This window comes from Vidua macroura, chromosome 20 (genome assembly GCF_024509145.1).
Source record: "Vidua macroura isolate BioBank_ID:100142 chromosome 20, ASM2450914v1, whole genome shotgun sequence".
NCBI lineage: Eukaryota > Metazoa > Chordata > Aves > Passeriformes > Viduidae > Vidua > Vidua macroura.
Genome location: NC_071590.1, coordinates 6,707,586 through 6,733,497, shown reverse-complemented (window position 1 = coordinate 6,733,497; position 25,912 = coordinate 6,707,586).

The window sequence follows — 25,912 nt, the reverse complement described above, 5'->3', positions numbered from 1 at the left end:
AAAGGGGGTTGTGGGGAGGTGGAGGAGAGGGAGCAGGGCATCCTGTTCCCCTCTTCCTGGGTAAAACCATGTGCTGGAAGGATGTGTTTGCTGGTCGGGGGCATGGCAGAGCCGGCAGCTCCACCCACAGCAACCCGTGGGCTCGGGGAGGTGCTGCCCAAATTCTGCAGTTGGTGTGAATTCCTTGTCAGCGTGGATATGTGAGACCAAACAGACACTGAAGTTAATGAAACAAGGGAAATAAAAGTGGTCTTGGACAAGAAAAGGCTTCTGTTCTTTCCATAACTGTATCTCAGTGGTGGTATTTTGGGCCTGTGGCTCAGGTGTGGGGCTGGAAATCCTAAAAAAAAACCAGCTGCAGTTTTCCATCAGACACACAATTAGCTCCAGGAAGGATGGGCCAGCTGGGGAAATCTGCCCTCCCAACCACTTTGAGGAAGGGGAGAGGGTATTTACACAGTGGCAGATCCCTTGGAGGTATCTGGAAATGGAAAGGGAAACTCCCACTGAAAAGAGAAGCAGAAAATTCCCCGATGCAGTTGTGTTTACGAGCAGTTGGATGGTGAGAGTGGGAAGCTGGAGGGGCACGGCCTCCTCTGTCCATCTTGCAAGCGAGGAAAGCCAGAGGCTTGGATGCTTCTCTTTTAGACACCCTTCTTGGGGAATAGCAAGAGTAATTCTGGGAGGAGAAAGGAAGAGGTTACTTCATCAAGCCCTCTGCCTTCCAGCTCCTACCCAAACTTTCCTGTCTACAGGGCTCTAAAGCTCCACTAAAGGGATGTCCAATGCAGCCAGAACAAATAATCCGTGATCTGAAATAGCTCCCTCATGTCCTACTCTCTATAACCAATAGCAACTGAATGAGTCTGGCACTGTCCCTCAGAAGTGGAGCATGTTGTTATGTTGGTTATTTCGTTTCATACTCTGGAAATCAAAGCTCTCAGTGGGAGAATGAAGAAGAGAAGCACTTTATTAATTTTTTTTTAAGTCTGTGTGTAACTCCTGTAATATAGGAGTGAAATGTCAGCACAGGAGATGCTAATGTTTTATAAATGATTTGGGTGCAGCAGGCATGGTGGATAGTCTTTGAGATGAATTATATTAGAACAGACTACGCCTGGCTCAAAACCATAATTGTATTTTTAGTATCTTTTCCTTTAACATGTAGGAAAAATAAAGGCAACTCCATGGTGTATTACAAGCCTTGTCAATCAAGTGCTCTAACTCCTAGTGATAAAGGCAACTGTTTAAAAACCAGAAGGCAGACATGATACACTGCTAAATAGGAGAAGTCTCTTGACATGGCATTGTGGTTTAACCTGGCAGGCAGCTGCTGAACACCACACGGCCATGCTGGAATGGGGGAGAGGATTGGGAAAAATACTAGTGACATTCATGGCTTGAGATAAGGCTGGTTTAATAGGACAGAAATGGGAGAAATAATAATAGCAACAATAGAATTGGAATATGCTAACCAAGTGATGCACAACACAGTTCCTCACCACCTGCCGATGCCCAGCCAGTGACCCTCAGTTTATATATTGGCCATGATTCCATTTGGTTTAGGATATCCCTTTGGCCAACTGGGATCAGCTGTCCCTTCCCAGTTTATTGTGCCCCACAGCATCCTCAGAGGAGCAGAAAAGTCCTTGACTCAGGGCAAGCACTGCTGAGCAACATCAAAAAATCCATGTGTTATCTACATTATTCTCATCCGAAACCCAACCACAGCTCCTAGAGAGAAAATCTACTAACCCAGCCCAAACCAGGACACACAGGTTCCTGATATTCCTCCTGTCTCCTCCTTAGCTGCCATCCCTCCCTGCTCCCATCCTTCTTCCACGACCACAGCTCTTTGAGGATAAACTAAATTTTTATGGCATGCTCTGACACTCAGGCTCGATAACGAACTTCCCAGCTGCGTGGTTCAGCTCACCACGGCCCTGGGTTCGTGCTCATGTGTCTTTTCCCCAGCTCCTTCCTACAGCATGTCTTCATGCATTTTGAATGTTGTTCTGAGGCCTGGCAGAAATCCCCTCTCCTCTGAAGCAGCAGCTCTCCAGTTGAGTGGACATAGGTACAACCCAGACTTGCCAGAGATTGTCTGACTCAGGCTGGAGATAAATTGGAGAAACTTGGGATCTCAGAGTTGCTCCCAGTCGCCCAAGGTGTCTGGCAGGAATAGAGAGCTGATCCCCAAAGTGGTGGGAAGCACCAGGGCCACTTTGAGGTGATGCTGGGCTGGAACGATGGGCTGAGGCCAGTGGGATGAGGTCCCACAAGGCCACGAGGCAGGTGCTGCACTCGGGTCACAACAACCCCTACAGGTCTGGGGCAGTGTCTGGAGAGCTGCCCAGTGGGAAAGGACCTGGAGGTGCTGGTCAACAGTGGCTGAACATGAGCCCAGGTGGGCAAGAAGGCCAAGGGCATCTGGCTTGGAGTCCCCATTCCTGGAGGGATTTAACAAACCTGTGGATGTCCTTGGGGACATGGTTTACTGGTGGCCTTGGCTGTGCTGGGTTAACTTTTGGACTTTATCACCACAGAGGTCTTTCCCAACCTAAATGATTCCGTGATTCTATACATTCTAAACCCTTCCATGCTCCTATCACAAGCCCATCCTTTGCATGTGCCCTGATCCCCTCTCAGGGTGGGGGCAGACAGGCCCTGTTGCCTGGGCAGACACTGCCAGCAGCTCCCCACAGCTCAGCTGTGAGCTCCACACACCTCCCCTGGGAAAAATGTCACCTGAGCCTTTATTTGCTCACCAATTTGCCTTTCCTTTAGTGTTCTCCAGCCTGTGCTGCTCTGGAAGATGAGACCTGTCCCTGTTGCTGTGGCTGCTTTCCCCTTCCTTCCGTCAGTGAGCTTTAATGCTCTGACTTTGGGCTGCTCATGCAAATCCTTTCCATTAAAAAAAATAAACACCAGAGAACCCAGAAGAGACCCCAAACTGTGCCTCTGGAAACTCACTCCCAGCGGCAGAATCCCGTTTCCTGAGTCGGAGCCAATTTTCTCTCCTTTGTACCACTTTTCCACAGTTTCATCCCATAATTGCTAATATAGAGCTTTTCGTAGATGCTTTGAAATCAGAAACCACGCAACACTGCATCTCTTTTATCCTCCCAGGCAGGATGAAAAACCAAACACCTCTTGGATACTGAGAATAAATTTTTAGTTTATCAGCCTAAACCAACACCATGAGACCACAGTTTCTCCTGTATTCCCCCTCACTTCCCAGACCACGCTTGTGCCCCCCTGCACCAATTCCAAACTATTTCCTTTGTCTCAGAAAGTTGCTTTGTGACATGTTCCCCTTCAGAGGGACAGAGCGGAACAAAAGCACCACTTCACATTTCTTGCAGCTAAATAACACTTTTTTTGCAGTCCTTCAAGTTCATCCTTCCCTAAATCCCCTGCCTGTGTATTCTTTCCCTGTCTTAGCTTCAACCACTCCCCCAGGAACACTTCCCAAGAGCCCATTTCCCATTACCAAGATTATTTCCCTTTTCCTCACTATCTCCTTGAGCTCCTGCTGGTTAGCACCAACCCCCTGTGCCCCCAGCCCCCCTTACCACATCCAGCAGCCCCTGAGCTCACCCCTGCTTTGGAGAAACACGAGATACCGGCACCAGTGCTGGTGGGAGCAGTGATTCCAGGGATGCTGTTGTATTCCTGACTGCGTTGGAGTTTGTGGGTTACGGATGGAAGCAAAAGCAACTCTGAAAGCAGGACACAGGTGCTCACGCTCTGCAGTGTGTGTTTTTGGGGAAGGTGTCACGCTGACGAGCCAAAAACATCTCTGCCCACATAAAAGCAGCCCCAGAGCAGCACCCCTCCAGGGTCCCCATCCATCTCTGTCCTCCCCTTTGCCAGAGAAGCAGCCTTGAGCAGGGAGAAGGACGTGTCAGCTCAGTGACCACCTCTCTGGTCCCCACTCAAAGGAAGCCGATTTGGTGAACAACACAAGTCCCTCGTTACCCAGCTCCCTGCTGGAAATAGCTGCTCAGTAAATCCATTTTTCCCCCCCACCCTGTGAACACGGGTGAAATTCTCCCCACGCCCAGCCACTCTGCAGATGCATCTTTATCTCTCTGCAGGCTCATCCCCACCCTCATCCGCACAGCCTGAGTCCTTTCTGGAGCTGCCCCTCCATCCTCTTCCTCCTTTGTGAAAACAGAATCAAAATAACTGTTTAACAAATCAGCCATTACCTTCTCTCATGTCACCAATTCCCTGCTATCATTTCGTAATTGGCCAATTTTCTCTTTTACCTTCTCTCTGCTCTGAATACGTCTCGGGGAGCTCTGATTGTGTGTTAAAATATCCTCCCTAATTCACTGCTCAATATCTCTTTCTGCTCTTCTAATTGCCCTTTTAACTTCCTTCTAATTTTTTTATAAATCTCCTAATCCTCCTCCTGCACAGGTTGTTTACATGCACCGGAGAATGTATATGTATTAGCAGATGTTCCTGGGTAAATAATGCACAAAAGAATATTACTGCTTCACACAAGCTGCAATTACTGCTTCCCTCAGAATAAGCCCTGTTTAACCCTCCTATTTAGGGCACACGCCCCTGCTCTTGCTGCACATCTCCAGGCTATTTCACTCCTGCTGCAGAACATTAACACCACCAGCTCCACCACAGCTCCCTCGCTATCTTCTGGGGGAAAAAAAATTCAGAAAAAGAGAGAAAGAATCTAAGGATAAAGGGAATGGTGTAGTTATGCACCAACATTTTTTTGGGGTTATTTTTTTTAGGGAACACAGCTAAAAGAAACTAAGCAAGATAGCCACATGAGTCAAACACAGCAAGTAATACCCTAAGTAATAAACAAATTTGATATTCTTGGTACTTTTGATTTATGGACAGCTTCCTGCACTCCCAGCTCGCAGGGAGTCGGCTGTCACAGCCCCGGTGGCTGCAGACAGGCACAGGGTCAGGCAGGCGTTGTTTGCCAGCTGCTTTGTGAAACACTTCCTAACATTACTCAACATTTCCTTCCTCTTCTCCATTTCTCCTCTCCATTTGTTTGTGGTCTCCTTTTGCCAACACGCTGCAGCACCCGCCAGATGCTCTGAATCCTGCTAAAAGGGGGATGCTAAAGCATGGGTTTAAAGTTACGGGTCTCGTTTGGATGACAAGAGTCAAGTTCTCTTCTCTGGGGATCCAGGCAGAAATCAGTGTTTTGCAGCCCAAGCCATGATCTTGTTGAGGGACCAAAGGCATTGCTGGAAGCTTCAGGAGGTGGGGGTTATTTTGTACTTACAGCTGACACTTACAGAGTCTCAAAATCTAAGTACCAAATTGTGATTGGCAATGATGTCCTGGCTAACAGAACATCTCTGGTGTCTCACACATCCATCCTGCCAAAACTATATCCTGCTACACCCTGCAAGGCTCCAGTATCTCACCTGCCTGGGGGACAGGAGATTTAAACAAATGGAGCTGAAGGATACCCAAAATGTGATGGAAACAGTGAAAACTCTCCTGCTTTTCAGGGGCTGCTCTGCCACACACGGTCAAAAGCAAAACACTTCTATTAAAATACAGAATTGTTCATATGACAGGCTGAGGATTGCTGAGGCTGTTATGGAATAATGAAACTCTTGGCTATTTGCTGACTTGCCCAGGAAGATTTCCATTTCTCCCCCACATCCACACACTTTGTTCCCCAGAGAAGCAGATCCCACTCCCAGCAAGGCTTGCCATCCCTAGAGATGGATTTGTCTGCTTCAATCTGAGCTGCACCAGGTGATCCCTCTCCACCTGGGCAGGTGCCACAGCACCCCCAGCACAGGACTTGTCTCCACCTTCCCCATCCCTTAGATGAGATTTAACACCTCCACTTTGAGCCTACCAGCATGACTTGGTTATTTCTTTTTTCCTCCAGACCTTGCGAAACTTCTCTCAGGCCTGATTTCTCAATAGTGCATACAAATTGCTCTCCTTGGAAAAGGTTTTCATCATGATTCCCCCAGTCAATCCTTCTACAGCTAAAATATCCCATAATCAAAGGTGTTGGCTCCTCACACATCTTCTCTGAGGAAGCGTTTCTGCGTGTTCTGTCTCATGAAGTGCCTTGCATGCCCTCATGTCCTCAGAATAAGCCCTCCTGGAACCCCTCCTGGGAATCACAGGCTATCTGTGTGATTTTCAACTCATGCCTTAACCTCCCTCTGAAATATAAAAATGTAAAAGGTAATAATTTAAGAGAAAAAGCACTGACTACTTTGGCTCCAAAGGAACCTGGGGAGGACCAAATGTGCAAAATCTGCTTGGCTGCATGTAGGATCCTGTTCCACGGCGCCGTGTGCCCTGCCCCCAGGAGAATCCTATCCCTTTCCACTTTTTCAGGGATCCCTGATAGAAGGAGTCCCTGTGCCACTTGTTCCTCTCCAGCTCCTAAAGGCACAGCCTGGGGAAGCAGCCCAGCAAAGGAGAGCAGAACACAAAGCAGTGAAACCTCACCCTCGCTGTCACGGGAAGACTTCTCCACTCTTCCCTGCATCTACTTAGCACGTAGAAAGCAAAAGGAAACAAGAGAACACACACATATGGAGCCCCTGTTAAACCTGAACTAAATATACCACAGGATGTTAACAGCCTGCCTCAACTCCCTGGCACTCCAGCTGGCACGGCAGGACCCCGGCCACCGGCTTCGTTGGGTAGCTGGAAGGGTTTTCTCTGGAGCAAAGATGGGAAACCTCCAAAATCCCTCTCCACATGTGCTGCTGACACAGCACTGCCCTGAAATGTCGGTGCCAGCATCCAGAGAGCAGAGAGGCACAGAGCAGCCCTGCCTGACAGCATCTCCTCCTGTGAGGCTCCATCTCCCTGTGTGCCTGTAGGATCCCCTTCCTGCAGGCAGGCGAGGAGCAGAGCTGGGACCAGCCAAGGACATCTGCATGAGGGGGCTGCACAGCACACCAAGCCACCAGCTGAGTGGATCTCCGGGAAGGAAGATGGGAATTTTCGAGATTAGAGCAGGGAGAGAGAAGGGAAGGGCTCGGGAGAGGCAGGAGCAGCAGGAAGGAGGGCATACGTGCTGGCAGGAGTGGGTGTGTGCAGCCCTGCGAGGGGAAAGGTGGACATATTTGTCTTGAGAGCTGAGAAATTATTAGAGCCAATTATGTGAGCAGAGTATGTGAAAAGTAATCCCAGCTGCAGGGAGCTGGGGGGGGAAAGAAAATCATGATGTGATTCAAGGGGGCCCAAGAGAAAAAGCACAAGAGCGGCGATGACCTGGTTTGCAGATGGATCCATTTCTATTTCTGCTCAGATGCTGAAGCTGAGCCTCACCCAGAGCTCTCGGCTCTCCGATGCCTTGCGTGACTCCTTCCCTGCCTGGTGCAAGTGTCAGGCACATGCATGTACCACACGTCATCTGGGAATCATATTTGCCTTAACAGTCTGCACAAATGTAAGGGCAAACAAGAATTCACTATTAACATGAGCTCTTCCTCTTCCAGCAGAACAATGTTTTTTAGTCCAATACAATAGTCTGTTCCCAGGTGTCAATATTTGGGACATAGGCTGCTCACTTTATTTCTATTTTCTCTCTTTTTACAGCTTTGGAAATAAAAGCTAATTCATTATGCAGATTCTGGCAATTCCTAGTCATGCACTAAATACAGCATTTTTTTTTCCTTTTCCCCCCACTTTGTAACTTCCCCCAAGTAACACTGTACACAGAGAAACCAACACCAGGGAAAGAAAACAAAAAGCAGCTCCTACATCAAGGCAGATCCCAGCTCCTCAGGCTTCCAGCACATCTCAACCCAGAACTAGAGCAAAAGGGCAGATTATTTAAAGCCATTGCATGTAGGCCAATTTTCACTGCAGTTCCTTTTGGCTCTGATTTTCAGGCCCCAGTGGAGTGGTGAAGTCATGAATAAATGCAAGTAAACTGAGCTTATCCACTCTTATTTTGAGCAGTGGAGTTTACTCACCTCATGCTGCTTCAGATGGAACACCAAAGGGTAAGTTTAAAGGGAAAAAAAATTCCAGGGGGGAGCGGGGGATAATCTACTGCTGCCTTCACCTACTGGCTCAGCGAGTCCAGCACGGAGCAAAGGCAGGGCTGGGAAGCTGCAGACCCACAGAGATTCCTGCTCTGGATATTGAACACACACAGTTATCCCCTGGTGCTCTGGAAGGGCTGGAATTGCTCCCCTGATGGGCAGGGGGAAGCTCCCCGTGCCCCTGCCAAGTGGGAACGCATCCGAACGGGATTTCCTGCCTCAGCCACTGCGCACAGAAAGCTCCACTGGAGGAGGAGGAGAAGACACCCTCAGCTGATGTTCTCCATCAGAAAGGCAGTGTCTGGAGGAGGAGGCCTGGATTTTGACTGGAAACATTACAGCCTTCCCAACTGAAGATAACTAGAGCAAATATTTGAGAGTTGAAGAGAATATCCCTAGTCTCGGAGCACATCACCTGCCCAGTGGTGTCCAATGGGACCAACAAGCAAATGCTGCTCACCTGGGATGTGCCCCAGGGACAAGGCAAGCTGGAGACACTCTCAGAGCTGTCCAACAACAGCACTGCAAAGGGTGTGTAATTAATTAAATACACTAAACACCATATTTTGCTCCTTGGAGCCAGGACCACACTTGCCCACTCACCTGGTTTGTACAGAACTTCCCCTGAGCTCTGCCTAGGAGTGGCAGAAGCTGAATCTCCCATAGACATGATCTGAAATCTCCAGAGATAAATCCATTATGGTTATCACATTAAGTTCAAATAAAAAAAAGAAGAAGAAACACCCTGCAATTTTATCTCCCTGCAAGCATCCCTCCCGCTCAGCTCTGACCATGGTGGAGAGATGGCCACACTTGTCTCCTTGTGGTCTGGGCAGCAGAGAGAGCCAGCTTCCTCAAAGTTAAAAGAAAATAGTAATAATGGAGTCCCCACATTCCTGCTGTGTTTATAAAGAGATGTTTTCTTCCTGAGCTCTACAGCATGGCGGGCTTAATCTGAAATTTCTTTTTAATCATAGCGGGAGTCCCAATTAACGTGCCGGGTAATCGTTCAAGTAGAACTGGAGTTTCATGGCTGCAGCAAGGCAACGAGAGGCTCAGCATCAGGCTACCAGAACGTGGGCAGGGACCAGGAGCACACCCAGGTGCCTCACCCCTCCCCAAACCAGGGGGCAGCTCCCCCCAGAACTTTAGTACACAAATAGGTCCCCGAGCTCCTCAGGCATCGGGAATGCAGCAGCTCCACGAAAAAACCTCACGGTGGGAGCGACAGCACCGCGCTGCTTTCACAAGCACCTTCCCGAAGGAAAAACACCCATCACACTCACTCCTGCCTCAATCTGCAGGCGTGTAATCCAACACATGTGCTTCCAGCGCGCAGGCGGCGAGGGGGACCTGCCTCTGACCTACTTTCTTTTGTTGCTGGAAGTGCTGATCTCTATGCAGAATTCTGCGAGCAGGCAGAAGCTGTCATTAGGGTCTGGCTTCACCTCTGCCTTACACCGCTCCTTACATCACCGCAGCCGCCAATTCCAGCCCGGGTGCTCCCGATTTGCGGCGGCGCCGGCACCAGGACGCTCTGACCTCGTCCTGCCTGAGAGCACACAAAATGTTCTGCGAGCACACAAAATGTTCTGCGAGCACACAAAATGTTCTGCGAGCACACACAATTGCCGCCTGTCACGCGGCAGATTTTGGCCAGGCAAGGGGGTTACCTGCAGCCTCGGATGAGCACTGTACTTACCCAGAGGAGCATGCTGCAGTCAGCACACCCGCACCAGAGCAGCACACACAACGCCTTACTCTGCTTTTTTTTTTTTTTTTTAATTTTTCATTCACAAGAAAGCTGGGTCTGAGTTAGGCACCGTGCTGACCTGGAAAGCAAAGCTCTTAAAATTCAAATGTGTACACCCAGGGCGGATCTCATCAGGAAGTATTATGGAAAACACGGGCATGCAGGCTCTTAAAACAAGCTCTTAAACACACAGGCTTCCATCTCGAAGTATAAAAAAACCTGGCGTGAGTGTGACCCTCCTCCAGCTCTCCTCCGGTGCCTCAATATCTCCTTTTAGGATGTTGAGCCACAGCCCGGAGGTTTGGGAGTTCCAGGCTCACTGCAGTCACTGGGGCTTGTGTAAATTGGTCTTCAGAGAAAACCAACTCCGCTGCCTTATGCAAAACCACTCTTTAGTAACCTACTAAAGAGCTTCCCCAGAATCTGTCTTCCCTGCGCTGCCAGGTACCCGGGTGTAACACAGCGCCTTGATGTTGCAGATCTGGAGATAAAAGGCTGTTGTGTTAAACCCGCATCCTTCAGACCTTGCAAGGCAGTTACTAGAAACAAGCCTTCCCTTCTGCAATGGCTTAAGAGCAGACCATTTTAATTGATTAGTTTGCCCATTATGGGTAAGCAGAAGAACAGCCTTGCAATTGAACCTCAGTCCTTGAAATGCAGAGAGACATCAGCCTGCAGTGCATTTGCAAACCTCAGAGGCTAATTTCTACCCTTTCTGCTGTTCCACTCCCTCAGTCTGGGATTTTCCTAAGCACACAGGATGCATCTCTACACCAGGCAGGGGGGAATTGCTTTGCATTGACGTTCAGTCAACAGATTCTAACGATAAAACAATTTCAAATCCGCACTTTGATTAAAATCAGAGCCATGGAAAAATCATGCTAAGGTTCATCTAATGAATTTTACTTTCCGAGACTTTAGCAGAAGCCTGCCAGGGACTAAATCCAAGGGGGTAAAGCTAAAATTGACAGTCTGATAGTTGTCTTCACCCCAACTCCTCATGCAGATTTAGCAGTATAAATAAATCTGGCGTGGCCACCAAGAAAATAATCCCATCTATTTAGCAGCAACAGTCTACTGGGGAGAGGATAAGAGGCATTTGAAGACAAAAACAACAATCTCAAACTGTATATATATGAAATTAAAGGATGTGGGTAATTAATTCTTTGATAAAATCTGCGCTAAGTTAGGGCCATGAGTCAGAGAAATGAGAGATAGAAAATATGTTCATCACTCAGTCCACCTCTTTACCAACACATATTTTCTAGCATTTGTCCAGTGTAGGCTTTGTTTTGTTTTTTCAAGTCAATGAATCAACTTTCTTGATATTCAGCCCAATGCCAAACAGGAGCTACTGGCATTTGCCGAGGATGAATAAATAACTAGTAATGGCACAGTCTCGTGAGATGGTCCAGGAAAATCCTGGGCGAGGTTTCCCCAGGACATGGCTGGCTCGATCACACTCCCCTGTGCTTTCTAAAAGAGCAGATATACCTACATATGCACAGATCTGTGTTGTTACACCAACCGCCAACGAGCGCCGCCCAGCCCGCACCTCTCCACGGATGCGTTTTTGCCTGCTGCTCCCAGATCCCCGAAATACCAAGTGACTTGTTTTGAGAAAGCTCGTTTCTCCCGGCACCCTTACCTCACTCTTAGCAACCTTCTATTTAAAGTCACAATCTGTTGCAGCAAGCCAGCTTAGGAGTGTATAAACAAGCTGTTATGACCCCGCTGCAGGAAGGGGAGGAAATGGCCTATGCTTTAAAGTCAGCTGCCTTCAATAATTAGAAGCAAGTAGACAAACATGAAAGCAATGACACTTCAATGTTCTGTTATTTAAAGGGTACAGCCGCCACTCAGTCCCTCGTTACCACCCAGGTATGTAGCCCTGCTGCAATTAGTCAAGCAAAGAAGAGCGTCACCTACCACAGGAGGGGGTCACAAACTCTTTCCCTGTCCCTGTTACTGGGAGAAGTACGTGGGGCTTTTTATTTTAATCAGTCTTTTTCTCTTAGCATGCAATGGCAGCTGCTTCTCACATCAGAAACCCTGAAAGGTTTTTATTAGTCCTAATGCTCCACAGAAGAATTAAGAGGTAACAGCACATATGTTCTGCTGTGCCCCGAAGAGTGGGAAAGGGAAGAAAATTAGCTCTTCTGCAGCAGCACAGCCCAGGCTGTAGGACTTGCTTATTACCAGAATCAGCTGCTGATGGAGTGAACACATCCATGCACAAAGCATTCCCTTTGCAAAAGGAGCAGGGTCTGCATTCCTGGCCTGAGAGGGGGGAGGCAAAGGTCCCACAGAGCAGCAGGAAGGTTTCTTCTGGAGCTGTCAGTAGAGGAGACAGTCTCCTTGCGAAAGGCAACGCGGGATTTTGCTCTATTCCATCTCCCAAATGGAAAGTGGAGAAAAAGGCAAAATCAGCACTAAGATCACACCTGGGAAACTCACAGTGCTGCGTGGTTTAAACCTGAGCGGGGCTCATATCTCCCATTAGGCTGTCTTGACATTACACTCACAAATAACCCTCAAGTGCTTTTAGTGTAAAAGCCTGAAACTTGTTTGCTGAGGGACTCATTCGCATCAGCATCCTGAGCAGGGAGCCGACTTCTTCAAAGCAGCTTTCTTTAGGGAAACACAACGCCAAGGAGAGCAGGCACTCAGCTCTTCCAGGAGAGATTAAAGAGGAAAATTAGAGAAGCTGCAGCTTATGCCCATACCAATAAGAGTAGGCGTTTACCACCAGTTAAATAATTAAAAAGATTTTTCACCAGTGACCAGGTTGTCAGCGACTCATCTCCCTGCCACCCATGGATGCAGGCAGCAGAGTGACAGCAGGGCTCTGCTCTGAGGGATTCTGCCACCCCAGTAATCCCAGCACAGTGAACTGCAGGGAAGAGGAAAGAGAGAGGAGGAAAACCCCCTTTTTTCCCAGGAAGCTCTGCTATGATTTCTTTTGGGATAGAACCCAAGGTTTGCTTAGAACAATTTTTAGCCAGACCATGTAATACTGACTACATTAAAATGCTGAGACTTTGGGAGCAATTATCCCAAAAAATAGCATTCCAGGCAGAGCAGTGCAATTAGGCTGCATGCTAAGAGGCAGGATCCAGGCATTAGCACCCAAACCAGCACACACAGGACACAATCCACATTTAGTGTATTTACAACACATGACCTAATAGTAAAAGCAATAATTAGCTACTATTAATACCAGTGGATGAAAATAGAGGGGAAGGGAAGCTGCATAACAGAAGTTATTTATACAGAGGTGGCGCCACAAGCCAGGAGTAAAGATGGCAATGGTTTACAGCATGCTCATCCTGAGCCCCAGGAAGGGACAGGATGGCCCAGGGATGAGGGACAGCCTTTGGAAAGCTCTGTGGCTGTGCCATGGGCGTTCCAGCTTGCAGGGAGGATGGGTACTCCAGGTTGAAGGAGGTGGATTTGAATCCCACCTCCGTCGCCTCGCCACGTACGGAGCTCGCACGCAGCAGCCACAGAATCTCTCCCAGAATCTGCACATGGGATTAAATAACACACAACCTGTGGAGGGTAAACCAGAAGGATGACACCCCCTCTCTTCTTACTTATCCAAAAGATTCCCAGGCAGTCAGGCAAGGCAACAACTGCAGTGATACAAAGCAACACCACAACGTCTCCTAGAGAAGGAAACAGGACTTGGCTCAAAGCTTTTGTTAGGGAGAAGAGGGTCCTTTCATAATACAGCCCTTTGTTCTGCTGGAGGAATTCAAATGCTATAAATTCATCCCCCTGGTAAATGCAGCAGTTATCAGGCATTTTACCACAGGATTCCTGGTCTCCTAGTGAAGTTAAATGCAGCGCCATTACAGCAGCACTTTAAGGTGTAAATATTACATTCCTGGTTCTTTAGGAGATGTTCATTTAGTGAAATAAAATCCTGCTAGTAAAACACCTGATCAAACCCTTCAGCTGAACTGGCCCAGTAATTGCTCTAGGACTGGAGGGAGTCCAATGACTGGTTGCAATTTATGACCACTTTAGGGAAAAAATCTACCTTGAAGCATCCGCTGCTAAGGACTGAGTTGTAGATGAGATCATGGAGTACATTTACATCACAGCTTTCTGTAACATTAAGTGGCCACTAATTCGTGCTGAATTCCTTTGTAATTCTGATGGAATCACATCTGACAATCACATAAACAGCAAAAAATTCCTCAGGAATAATGTTACTACAACAAGGAGTAAAAGGCAAAGGAATGATTCATCTTTCATGGTGAGACGTGCCCTTTTCTATCATCTCTACTCACCCAAAATAATTTGCCCAGCCCAAATTTCACAGCCAGAGCTGACAGACACCAAGTTGTAAAGGGGTCACTCTCCTGAGCCACAAAACTCAGCCACAGTTACAGTTTGAGGGAAATACAGTTAAAATCTGAAGCTGTGAGAAAGCTTAAAGACAATTAAACAACAAGATGAGCTGCCTGAGGGAGGCGGCAGGAAAACCTTGATGAAGATTTTGCTGCAGGCAGGGGGCTGCATTAAATGACCATAATCTCCACTGCTATTAAAAATCCAGGGGTCGTGGTAGGAACTGGACAGAGAGAAGGGATGCAAAACCCAACCATTTTAACCCTTTCCGTTCAGCAGAGAGAATCAGGGTTAGGAAAGGGTGTAACAAAAATACCAGAACGCAGGAAAAAGCAGAGTCATAAACGTATCGGAAGACTAAGATCCAGCTGGAGAGCTGTAAAATGGCAGAGCAGAGTCAGAATCCTGTCAAAGACATGGAGGGGAGGGATAATCACAGATTTCAAGGAGTTTGGTGTTTTTTTCCTTCCTGCAGTGAGGGTAAATCCTCTCCATATTCTGGAACCAGGGAGGAAAGGAAGGTTTAGGCTTTCTGCATCCCCCAGCTCCAGAAAGCAAACACTGGTTCTGCCCTAGAAGAAAACTGGTTTTATCACCTTCAGTCCTGCTCCAAAAGGGCTGTGTTAGAAAAGCCACAATCCTTTGGCACTTGAATAGCACTGAAATCAAGACACCAGCTCAACTCCTGCCTCCACATCCTCCCTAGGAGGAAAAACACCTGGAAAAACCATCAGGACACCTCTTCCTCTTGCTCCATGGACCTGAGAAACTTGGAGATAATCCAAAAAAAGCAGTATTTTGACTGTCTCAATTAACCAAATAGCTAAAAACTTTGTTATTTGCCTGCCACCAGTAGAAGCAGGGTCCATATGCTGAACTAGAACAAGAACTTGCTCGAGGAATTGCTGCCTGCACCGTGAGATGCCAGAAGCCAGATGGGGGATTTATAACAGCACAAGGCTGGCTCAATGGGCAGGGGCTGCTCCAGCACAGCGTGTTCCTGGAAGAAAGCAACAATCACCAAAGTTAGGGGAAAGGGTTAAAAATAAAAGTGAGCAACTTTCTTATCATGCACACCTTGCCTTCCACTGAATTAACATCAGAATCAGAAATCAGATGATGCTCCAGGCTGCCTGAAAATTGTTTTTATACTTTCAGTATGCCCATGGCCAAAACCTAGACAATACATGTTCATGTGAGGTGATTATTTAATGAATTTTAAGGGTGCAGATAGATTAGGAGGAGCTGATGCTCCCTTGTGCTGTTCTCCTGAGCAAAGACTTTGGGACCAACTCCACAAAACAGCCCTGGAAAGGTGACTGGCTGATGCCTCAACTCTTTTGGACAGCAAACACATTCCCCATCTCTCGTGGAAGTTACAGGGCCTGGGTGTGATGTGAGGCAGAGGGAGGCACAACATGAAGTTACAGCTTTAGCTTCCCATTGGGTGCAATAATTACAGGTAGGGAGTAACAGCAGCATCTCTCCATAAGGCTGTTAATAAAGTTCACCTTCACTAGCTAAACCCATTCCTCTTTCCTAAAGACTGGAAGAGATTTTATAGCAGATTCATCACCTCCACCCTTTAATTCTATTTTTGGAGTCTATTGAACTTTTGCATATGTTGAAATGAAAAGAGTCTATATTAATACAACCACTTTTTTGTTACTGTAATGAGAGCCTTGAAACCACCACAAAGAGAAACATGCCTTTTAACAGCTGAAACAAATTATTACAGCAACTGAGTCTTAAAAGGAATTTCAAGTAAAAATATAGTATTGCATGAAGTTGTTATGGCAACTGATGTTGTAGAGTAACTGCACTGGGGCAACTTTTCCTCCTTCATCCTGCTCAGCAAAAGTCTGGGAAAAACTTTATGATAAAATTGTGCCTTAATTAGTCAAATAAGTCATAAATATAGCTTATCCCAAAATCCTTAACATTCCAGCCTCATGCAGTCTGTGTACAGTTACTCTACTAATGAGAAAATATATCTACTAAAGCCCCACTTACCATTAAAAATCCTATCCAATATTTTTCTAATACAATTTATCAATTTAAACACATTGCACAATGTAATATTCTGCAGCATTCCATTAAAATGATAAATAGCTATGGAAAAAACAAGGGATTAAACATACTGTAATGTAATCTAACAGTATTTAAACATAAATAAAAAAAACTTAAATATGGATGGGAAATGTACCGTATTTGCGAGCAAAAAGAGCCCAAATGACTCCCTGGGTTGGAGTATTAATAGGCCAGAGGAAGCAGAGCAATGAGAAATGACAGTCAACTTCAGAGGATATAAAATGTCCATTAGGCTTTGTTATAAGATTACATCAAAGCAGTTCATATGTTTTAATCTGGGGAAAGAGAAAGCAGCTACTTGGGGTCTGTGCCTGGGGGCTGCCTCTGTGTACTGAACCAGACAGTTTGCATAATGAACAATTTTTATTCAATCAGGATTTCAGCACAGATAGTTCCCACTCAATGGGCTCTAGCACAAATGGGGTTGGATATTGATGCTATTCTTCAAGCTCCACCTGCTGGCTCCGGAAGAAGTGCTGGTGGCTTTCTGAAGGGCCAGTTTGTGGAGGGACATCAAGTTATTGGGATAAAAATCCAAGCCCAGGCTCTGTGCTTCTTGCCTTTCTCAGTTACAAAAACAAAAACCAAAAAACAAAAAAAACCAACAAACCATAAAAAACAACCACCACCAACCAAAAAAAAAAAAAAAAAAAAACAAGCCAGAACCCTCCCAAAAAATAAAATCAAACCAAAAAATCCTCCAGACTTTAGACTTTTCCCCGGGTTGCACCAATAATTTGGCTGATTTGCTTAGGCAGATGTTGAGCTGCAGACGAGCTCCCGCAGCAGAGGTGCATAAGCTGCCAAAACCTGCCTGGTCGAACCCACCTGATTACCAAGGGAGTTGCCTTGTGCTCAGAGTGCAGCCAAAAGGGCAGAGCAGCCAGGGAAATCATTCCATTTAGCGTGCGCCTTCTGCACAATAATTACTTATTTAAATTTTACTCTGCTGCTCGAGCCATTAGAAAAATGCACTATAAACAAAGGTGATTTTATGCAGACAATAGCTGAGCCAGTCATTTTTTAAAGACAGGCACACCATGACTTATCTCCCAGGATGAGCAGCTCTTATGAGATAGCTGAAACAAGGTTTATAGCCTAAACCCTATTTCCAAGGGTTATTCCAGTGGCTGCACTGCTGGATCACCTTCAGCTTTAGCAGCAGCATGGAGCTCACTTACCCCACAAATGCAAGCCAGGGTCACTAACAGCTTCATGGAGAGGAAGAGCCCAGGCAACACAGAAGTGCTTGCTAAATCCTGGGATGATCATTTAAAGGTTTCACATATACACCTGATAATTCAGAGTTAATTAGTGTGGGCATATTAGAGATGCTCCTGCCTGCACCTCTGGATTCTGCCTATTGATCAGGCACTGCGGCTGCTCTGGGCTCTGGGAGGAACTGTTGCAGTGAATTTTGCTTCCTGCCTGATTCGGGTAGGCTTTGCTTCTGACTGGCACCAAATCCCTTCTTCCTATTTCCAGAAGAAAAATAGCTCCCTTTTAATCTAGACCTTCCAAAGCTCCTGCCATGCCTGTGACGTCCTGAATGCAGAATTATGGCTTTCCCTGGTTTCTGCTCATTTGTCTGGAAGCCTGTAGGTTGTTGTATCTCACCCCCAGTACTTTTTTGGCTCCGTTCAGAAATACTCTTTTATCAATTCACCTGACAGCGATCCAGCAGGACGGGTGTGTTGGAAGATGATGCTAATCCAGAGAGACCATTCTGCAGTTGGAGCATTCATGAAGTCTAATGAACTATTGGCAGAAAGGGACTTCTGTGGTGCAATTAAAACTTGCTTCTGCGAGACACAAAATATTGCAACTAAAAGTTAACGGTGCCAAGCTGGGGAGGTGGATTAGCTCAGGGAACATAAATTGGTGAGAAGAAGCCACTTCCTTCTCCCCCCATCCCCAAGCCTTATGCATTAGGCAAAGCTGAAATAATGAATATGTATTGCAAGGTGTTTGCTACAAGCCTACTTATAAAGTGCACAGCCAGGAACTCCTGGAAGGGGGATTTATGGGAGCAGTCACACACAGCTGGCACACAGTGTTCTGCAGGCTTCAATTGGGATGAATGCCCCCCCTGTAAGCACTTAGCACCCACCACAATAAACTAAGGTGTATAAGCAGAGTCTAAAGTTTATTTTCAGGAGCATCCCTTGAGGAGGAATGCTAAATCAACCACCTCAGGTTTGGTAAATTCAAGGAGAAGCCTGAGCTGGGAGAGGGGACGTGGTTCATCTCCTGCTCTGAGATCCCCAATGTCCTCAAAATGCTCAAGGAAGAGGAGGCAAAGCATGGGAATAGGTTGCTGCTTGAGGACTGGACCAGTCGTTAACACCAGATGACATCCCATTAATCAGAGGAAATGACAGTAACAGGACCATTACAATGCTGTGATCTTTCACCAGCTTTGTTAACTGAGGAGGGAAAAAAACCCTACTCATCAGACACTAAGTTTTAATTTCAAAAAGAAATTCACCTTCAAATTGCTTCGTCTTTTTGCATTTGTTTCCAAGCAGAGTAATTAAAATTCTAAATCAAAACACAGTTACTCTTTTCCTTCAGTCTCACTTGGCAATGAGCACGCTGTCCCCAAAATCCAATACAACACCGGAGTATAACGAGAGCAAGTCAAGCAAAGCTTTCTACAAGGTGAAGGCAGCTCCTGGAGCTTTAGCATCAGCCAGGAGCTGTGGTGACACAGGCTCTGACTGCAAAGGCTGGCTTAAGGGCTGATGCTAAAGACCATGTCCACTGATAGGTGGGATATTAATGCCACTCCTTTCTTCAAACCCTCTAAGTCTGCACTGCTGCCTGGGAGAGGTTTGAAGACTAAAGATATATTTTTTTGAATTATTAATCTCTTTGCAGAAGCTGTACACTTGGAGACAGCACAGAAAATAGGTTAAGGCTCACAATAAGCTGAATGAGTTAAATCAGAATCAGGCAAATGTGCTGGCAGCCAGCTCCTGTGATTCTTAAGCTTATGGGCCAAGGTATGAGTATGAAGGGAACAGCAGGATGAAGTCAGATAAAATGAACATGTTGGGTTTGACTAGTCTCTAAGGAAGGGTCAAATAGTGGCTTGCTGGTGGGACCTATAGCCAACATGGAATGACTGACTGAAGCAAAGAAGGACTGACATTGCTTCTCCAAATTATAAATTCTGCTTCCCAATCTATCTGAATGGATTAACCTCAAAACACGAGATCCGGAATTTAAAGATTCAGAATTCAGAAGCTATTATGAGTCAAGAGCAGGAATTAGCATTTGAGTTATAAATATGCTCTAACAAACTGACAGGAGTCAGCTTGCTGTTCCTTCCCTTTTTGAAGATGGTGGCATCATACTCGCAATATTTAGAGACATAAACCTAGAAGTGATTTTCACATCCCAGCTGGATGTTAACAACGTGGCTTGCTGGGAGAACACTGCTCCTCATCTAACCAGTGCTGCCATGCAGGAAGCTGTTACAACAAGGCAAGGGCTGTGTTTCCAGTACAGGAGGTGGGAGCTGTCCAAGGAAAAAGTGCTGTCCCAGGACACAAAGCTATGCCCTGATCTTCTACAAGTCCTCCCTTACCTAAAAGGCTGACAGGAGAGAGAGGCAGACATGAGCACACTCTGAATAAACAGGAGCCACTAATATCAGAGAAAGTCTCCAGGCAGTAAGTAATGAAGGCACTAAATAACTGTACCCGCTATTCGGATTTTCTGCCAAACATTAGCCAATTTAAAAGGCAGCAAGAGGCCTTTTACACAGGGAGAATTTCTTTGAGCACCGACTTAAAAGCTGAAGTTTGGCAGGCAAGTGTCTGAGAAGGATGGGGGAGAGGTAAAAGCCAATTTCACCTGGTAATCTGCTACACTATTTGTGTCCTACCCAGACCACACTTCATGCATTAAGAACACACTGCAGCTCTCCCCCGCGCTGGGGGAGCGGGGAGCTAATGGTTTCTATTACAGGCGTGTGTGGAGGGTGGCTGTGGCATGCACATCTGTCTGCAAAATAGATGTTAGCTCTGGAAACTGCCTAAACACCTCCGTTCCCCAGCAAACGGGGCTGGCAGTGGAGTTTTTTTGGGCTCCCTCCCGGCGTGACAGGCGGGGGTGATTGACAGGGCTCGGAGCCGAAAGCCCGCACGTGCTCCCACTGTAAATAGTAAAGCTTAAAAGCCTCAGCCCTAACTGACTATTTCACAGACTTCAACTCAGTTACTCTTAATGAGGATTTCCATGCACACACGTAGAAAAAAAAGAAAAAAAAAAAAAAAAAAAGGAGTCTACACGTTCACAGTGCAATGGGGAAAAAAAAACCAAAAAAACCAACAAGCAAACAGCAAAATAAACAGCTGGTGAAGTGAAATACGAGGTTAGAGCCCTCTCTGATTCAAGAGAAGATTATTAAAACAGCTATAAGGATGGTGTTGGCATCTCTTGAAATGAGTTTGTTACATTCAGAAGAGGCAGTTACACATGACAAACCATTTTCTGTTTAATTAGAGGGCTCTGTGTGGAACACTTCCAGGCGGAGGAGGGGAGCAGATTGCCACCCAGCATCTCAATTATGGGACAGAGCCTTAACGATTCGACATGCAAATGTTTTTGACTGACCGCAGAGGGACAAAAAAAAAAAAGAGGAAAAAAAAAAGGGAAAAAAAAAAAAAAAAAAAGAGATGTTCAGGAGGTTAAAGAACAGGAGCTTTGCCCCAGACTTTAGCATCCTGGGCTTTCTTGTCACACACATTAATGCTGAACGTTTCTTTCTGCCCAAAGAATGGCTTCTACTTGCTGGCTGGGGAAAAATATTGCAAAATTTCTATGGGGAAAACCACAGAGATACCCTCTCCCCAACCCTGGTTAAAAGCTTTCTATTCTTCCAACCAGGTAAAATAATTCCTGGTTGGGGAATAGAGCAGGACCTCGGTATTCACACCAAAGCTCTGAAAGTAAGCAAGCATAGAAAGGAAATTCTAGCTAATACAAGTTAAATATAGGTTATGTTAGCTGCATTTTACAAGCACTAAGAATGTTTTTGGAGAAAGCTGTCATTTTTAATGACAGCACAAGCTCCAATTACCACATAGCTGATACACTTGGGATTTGGAAGTTTTTTTTTAAATCACTTGAAATCTAAAAAAACCTTCATTATCAGCTTCTGAGTTGGATGTAAATAACTTCACCTGGTGCTAAGAAGTTTAACATTTCACAGGGGCACATGAACAACTTAAAGCCATTTATAAATGCAGCTTCAGCTTCCTGGCAATCTAAATGCAGTCTCTGGCAACTTGAGCAGCAGCAAAGAACACAAGGCTGGGCTGCAAAGGGAAGAGCAGCAAGGCTAAAGGAGATGTGTGAGCATCACCAAACTCTGGAATCAGACAAGAACACACCTTAGGCTGCAGACACCTGTCAGTTCAGGGGAAAGATTAATCTTGCTGCTAGGCTTAAGAAAGGCCACTTAAGCTGAGAGCAAAACCATGTATCACCTTGAGCCTAAAGCAGAGCATTCGCCCCACGAGATGCTTCGAGGACAAAAATGCAGCTATGCTGAGGAAACCCCCTGTCCAGTGGAACCCTCCCAGCTCCACCAAGCTGTCCCTTGGTTCTCTCAGGCTTTCACCACTCACCAACAGCAAGTCAAAAAAAGCCCCCAAACTCGCTTACAAAAACCAGAAAGCTCCTTGGAAAAGTCTGCAATAATCAGCAGCGCGCACAGAGCAGCTCCAGCCCCAAAACCCAATGCAGGAGCAGCGAAGTTGAAGGCTGAAAATTCTCCTTCCCCACAGCTAATGTGAAAGCCTTACAGTCAGCAAGAAGAAGGGCAGCCTTCTAGCTTGTGGCAAGCACAAAGTGGGATTGAATCATTACTTGAAGAACGTGTTTCAGTGTCTATAAATAAAAACCTGCGAGGCTCCTTGCCAAAGAAGCCCAAGTCAATATTGCTTTTCTATATGCGCTGTCAAACTTTACTTTTAGACAGTATATTAATTACCCAGTCGATAATTGTGGGTTTCATTAGTGTATTAAATACCTCAATCAATAATATTTATCCTTTTCAGAGTCGGTCTTCACCAAAAACAAAGGCAGGAGTATTTTTTGATCCTGCAGTTCAAGAAGTCAGTGCAGCATAGCAGCAAGGCTTTAATGGAAAACATAAAACACTAGAAACAGACAAAAATCGGATTATTACTCTTATTTTTCAGCCTTTTGTACAATAAGCCATGGGGGAATTCCGAGAGCTAAACTGATGGCAGAAAAAATTAGATTTCTTCCTCTTAATTGCTCAGCGGTGATGTCAGAGTGGACATGACAAATGTGCACATCTTTCATTTCTCCATCAGATAAACCAGCAACCAGCTCTGCTCTGCCAACTTTCCTGAGGATAAACTCTCAGAGCAAAGAGCCCATTTCTGGTGCATCCTCTGCAGTGCAGCTTCCCAAGTGCCTTTATCCTAACCTGGGCTATCCCTGGGAATTACATCCCTGTGAGAGGTAACATCCTCACGTGGGACCTTAAAGAAAATTTCATCAGGCAACACAAAAGGAGCTCAGGAGAGTGTTTTTTTTCAATTTTGAATTTTGTTGTAGTTGTTTAAAAATCTCCCTTTAAAGGGCAAAATGTTTGGGACAAATTAAAAAAAAAAAAAAAAAAAGCCTCTGCAAGTGTCCAGTTTATTTGAAATAACTTACAAGGATGGGAAAAAAGAAAAGCACAACAAACAGCCGAGGAACACTCCCAAAGGCACGCTTTTGGCATGGCACAGAGGCTGAATTTAACAACAAATCAATGCAATATAAACAGGAAAAAAACTAAAAACAAACAACACCCTACCCCCCAAACACAGACACCTAAATATCCAAATAAAATACACAGAAAAATGCATAACAGGCCTCATGAAAAATCCATCTGGCGATTCAAACTACTTTTTTTTTTTAAATATGCATATGATTGAAGTGCAAAAATGTAAACATGAAAAACAGACTTTAAAAACTGCGGGAAGGTCTGTGGGCCTCTTGCATCCTCACAGATAATATATTAAAGAGAATTTCCACTCCCTGTAATAAGATTACTGATATTTACTGCACTACTCCAGTATTTATAATGCCTAATACGCCGCAGACCACTCCTTTCCATGAATGCAGGTTTTGGAAGTAGGCAGCCCACTCCATTTCATGTTTTTCCTAAGCCTTTGATATCAAAGTGATGTGAAATTTCCCTTTCTTTCCCATCTGAGCCTCCCCAGCAGCCCTACAGCTGCCTGAGGGTTGAAGGAGAAGCCCTGTGGGGTGGCCACTCTTCTCCCAAGTGGCCACTTGTTCAAGGGCTACAGAACAAGGAGGCCAAAGGAAAGGTGACAAGAAAAGGACCCAGAAGGAAAGTTACTCTTCCCTCCTCGAGATGTTATCTTGCATCTTGGGCAGCAAATGTAAATATCACCAGGAATTAGGAATCAAACCACCAGACTCAGCAGCTTCCACTCTCACGCCCGTTGCACTAAAAGGACAATCCCGTCGTGCTGGAACACAGAGCCCACACACACTCACTCATCCCAGCTGCCAGGCAGAGCACACACAGCACAAAGCAACCAGTCACTCCTGATCCATCTAACACCACCATTTATTCCTTACAACGGCTCTGAGAATGTATTACTCCTCCAAGCTTGACTTCGGGGACAAAAAGCCCCAAACAAACAACAAACCACCTGATGCATCTTAAAAACTCGCTCTGGCTCTAACAGAATCTCCCCTCCAGGGACTCGTAAAGGGTCACTAACAACTCATTTAAAATTCACGCCCAGTGAAAACACAGTTCAATCCCACCAGGGGGAATTAAGACAAACAGCAAACTACCTGAACCTGGCCCGGCAGAGCACGCTCCAGATCTTCCCTCGCCATGCACAACTTGATGTTCTTGTGTAATTGCCTTGGCACCTGCCTCTTTCCAAAGCAGCAGCCTCCCAATTTCATCTCTGCTGTGTACATTTAATTTAAAGCAAAACACGAGCAGCCCCAGGAATCCTCACCTCACGGACATCTAGTTACCAACAATTCCAGAGCCCTTTCAATTGAGCAAATACATATTCAGGCCAGGTAATGGCTGAAGCCATCCAGAATAACCTGGATGGCAGCAGGGGAGATTTATGATGAGGGGAAGGAAGGCACAGGCTAGCTTGCCAAAAATCCAAATTAGCATTGTGAGTCCACTTAATTAGCACAGTCAGAAGAGCCCAGAGCCTTTGTGAAGTATTCCACAGCTCCTGCCAGTGGCTACAGGGTTTGGATGGCTGTGGTCAGCTGGCAGTGAGGTGGAAGGAGAATGGAGACACCTCCACAGCTTCCTTGCCCTCACTTTCCTGGGATTAACAAACAATTTACTAACCAGTTACCTTCAGCAGTTTTAGCCTATGATCAGGGGAAGGAAAGTAAGATAGATAGAGGCATCTATCTTTTATATAAGTGGGAAATCATATGCCCCTCTCAGGATTCATTCTGCTATATTAGCTCTTCCAGGCCCCTCCTAAAAAAGAACCTCATTCTCCTACTCAGCAGTGTAGTCCTCCTCTGTACTCGCCCCAGCTGAGTTTCTTTTTTGCCTCTCCACATTGCAGGCCAGAGCTGTACATAGCATTCGAGATGAGATCTCACAGCAGAGGCTTATATAATGCTGTGGCACTTGTATAGCTACACTAGAAATACCTTGCCTCACATAGCTTGATGTTTTTATCATATACTAGCTGATTAAAGCATGATTAAAACCCTCCAACTCTTCAGTCACTAATGAGCATCCACTTTAGAGCAGAGGGTTGTTTTTTATTAGTCCTCAAATAAATGGCTTTTCACACAAACTGTTTTAAGTTGATTTTCTGTTCCAGTTCTCAAGGTCATTCAGCTGATCCTATAAGATATCTTAATGCTCTTGAGCATTGATACCCTGCATCTCTAGTGCTCTGGCTGATGGCACAGCAAACCCAGCAATATGGATGTGCAGCAATTCCCCTTGGGAGAAGGAGCTACCCCAGCAGAAGCAGGTGTGCATCACTCAGAGCAGCAAACACCTGCCAAAAACAACACCCAGAAAAACTTCCTGGTGTACATGGATGGGCCCAGGAATTGGAAATGAGCCTCAAGGAACATCATGCACTACCACTTGTTCCCAGTTTCCTAAAATTGGGTAGGAGGGATAGGAAGGAAGCAGTACTAAAAGACTGGTTAGCGGAGTGGAAGGATGGATTATCACCACTAACCTACCATTTGTCAATCCAGAACTGTGCTGAAGACTGTAATTTTCTAGTCAATGCTTTATAAGCAAGGTCAGAGGAAACAAATACTTCAATAAAAAAATGCAAGACATCAGCAGAAGAACCCAGTCATGATCCTCAGAATCCAAAAAAGAAGAGGTTGTGTTCGCAATTAATGGGCCCAGAATAATGTGCTTCATGTCCATCAATGGAAATGACATTTACAGTACTTAAACAGCAAGACTTGAGATGACAAACAGGAAATCACAGGGAATAAAGGGCACCAACTGAATACATGAAGCAACTGTGCTCTACGGAGCAAAATAAATAAATAAATCTCACTTCTGCCACCAGAGCCCCACTGCAGCATTGCCTGGATGCTTGGAGCTGTGCAGCAAATGCCAAGCTGTGAGCTGCAGCCAGGGAACACA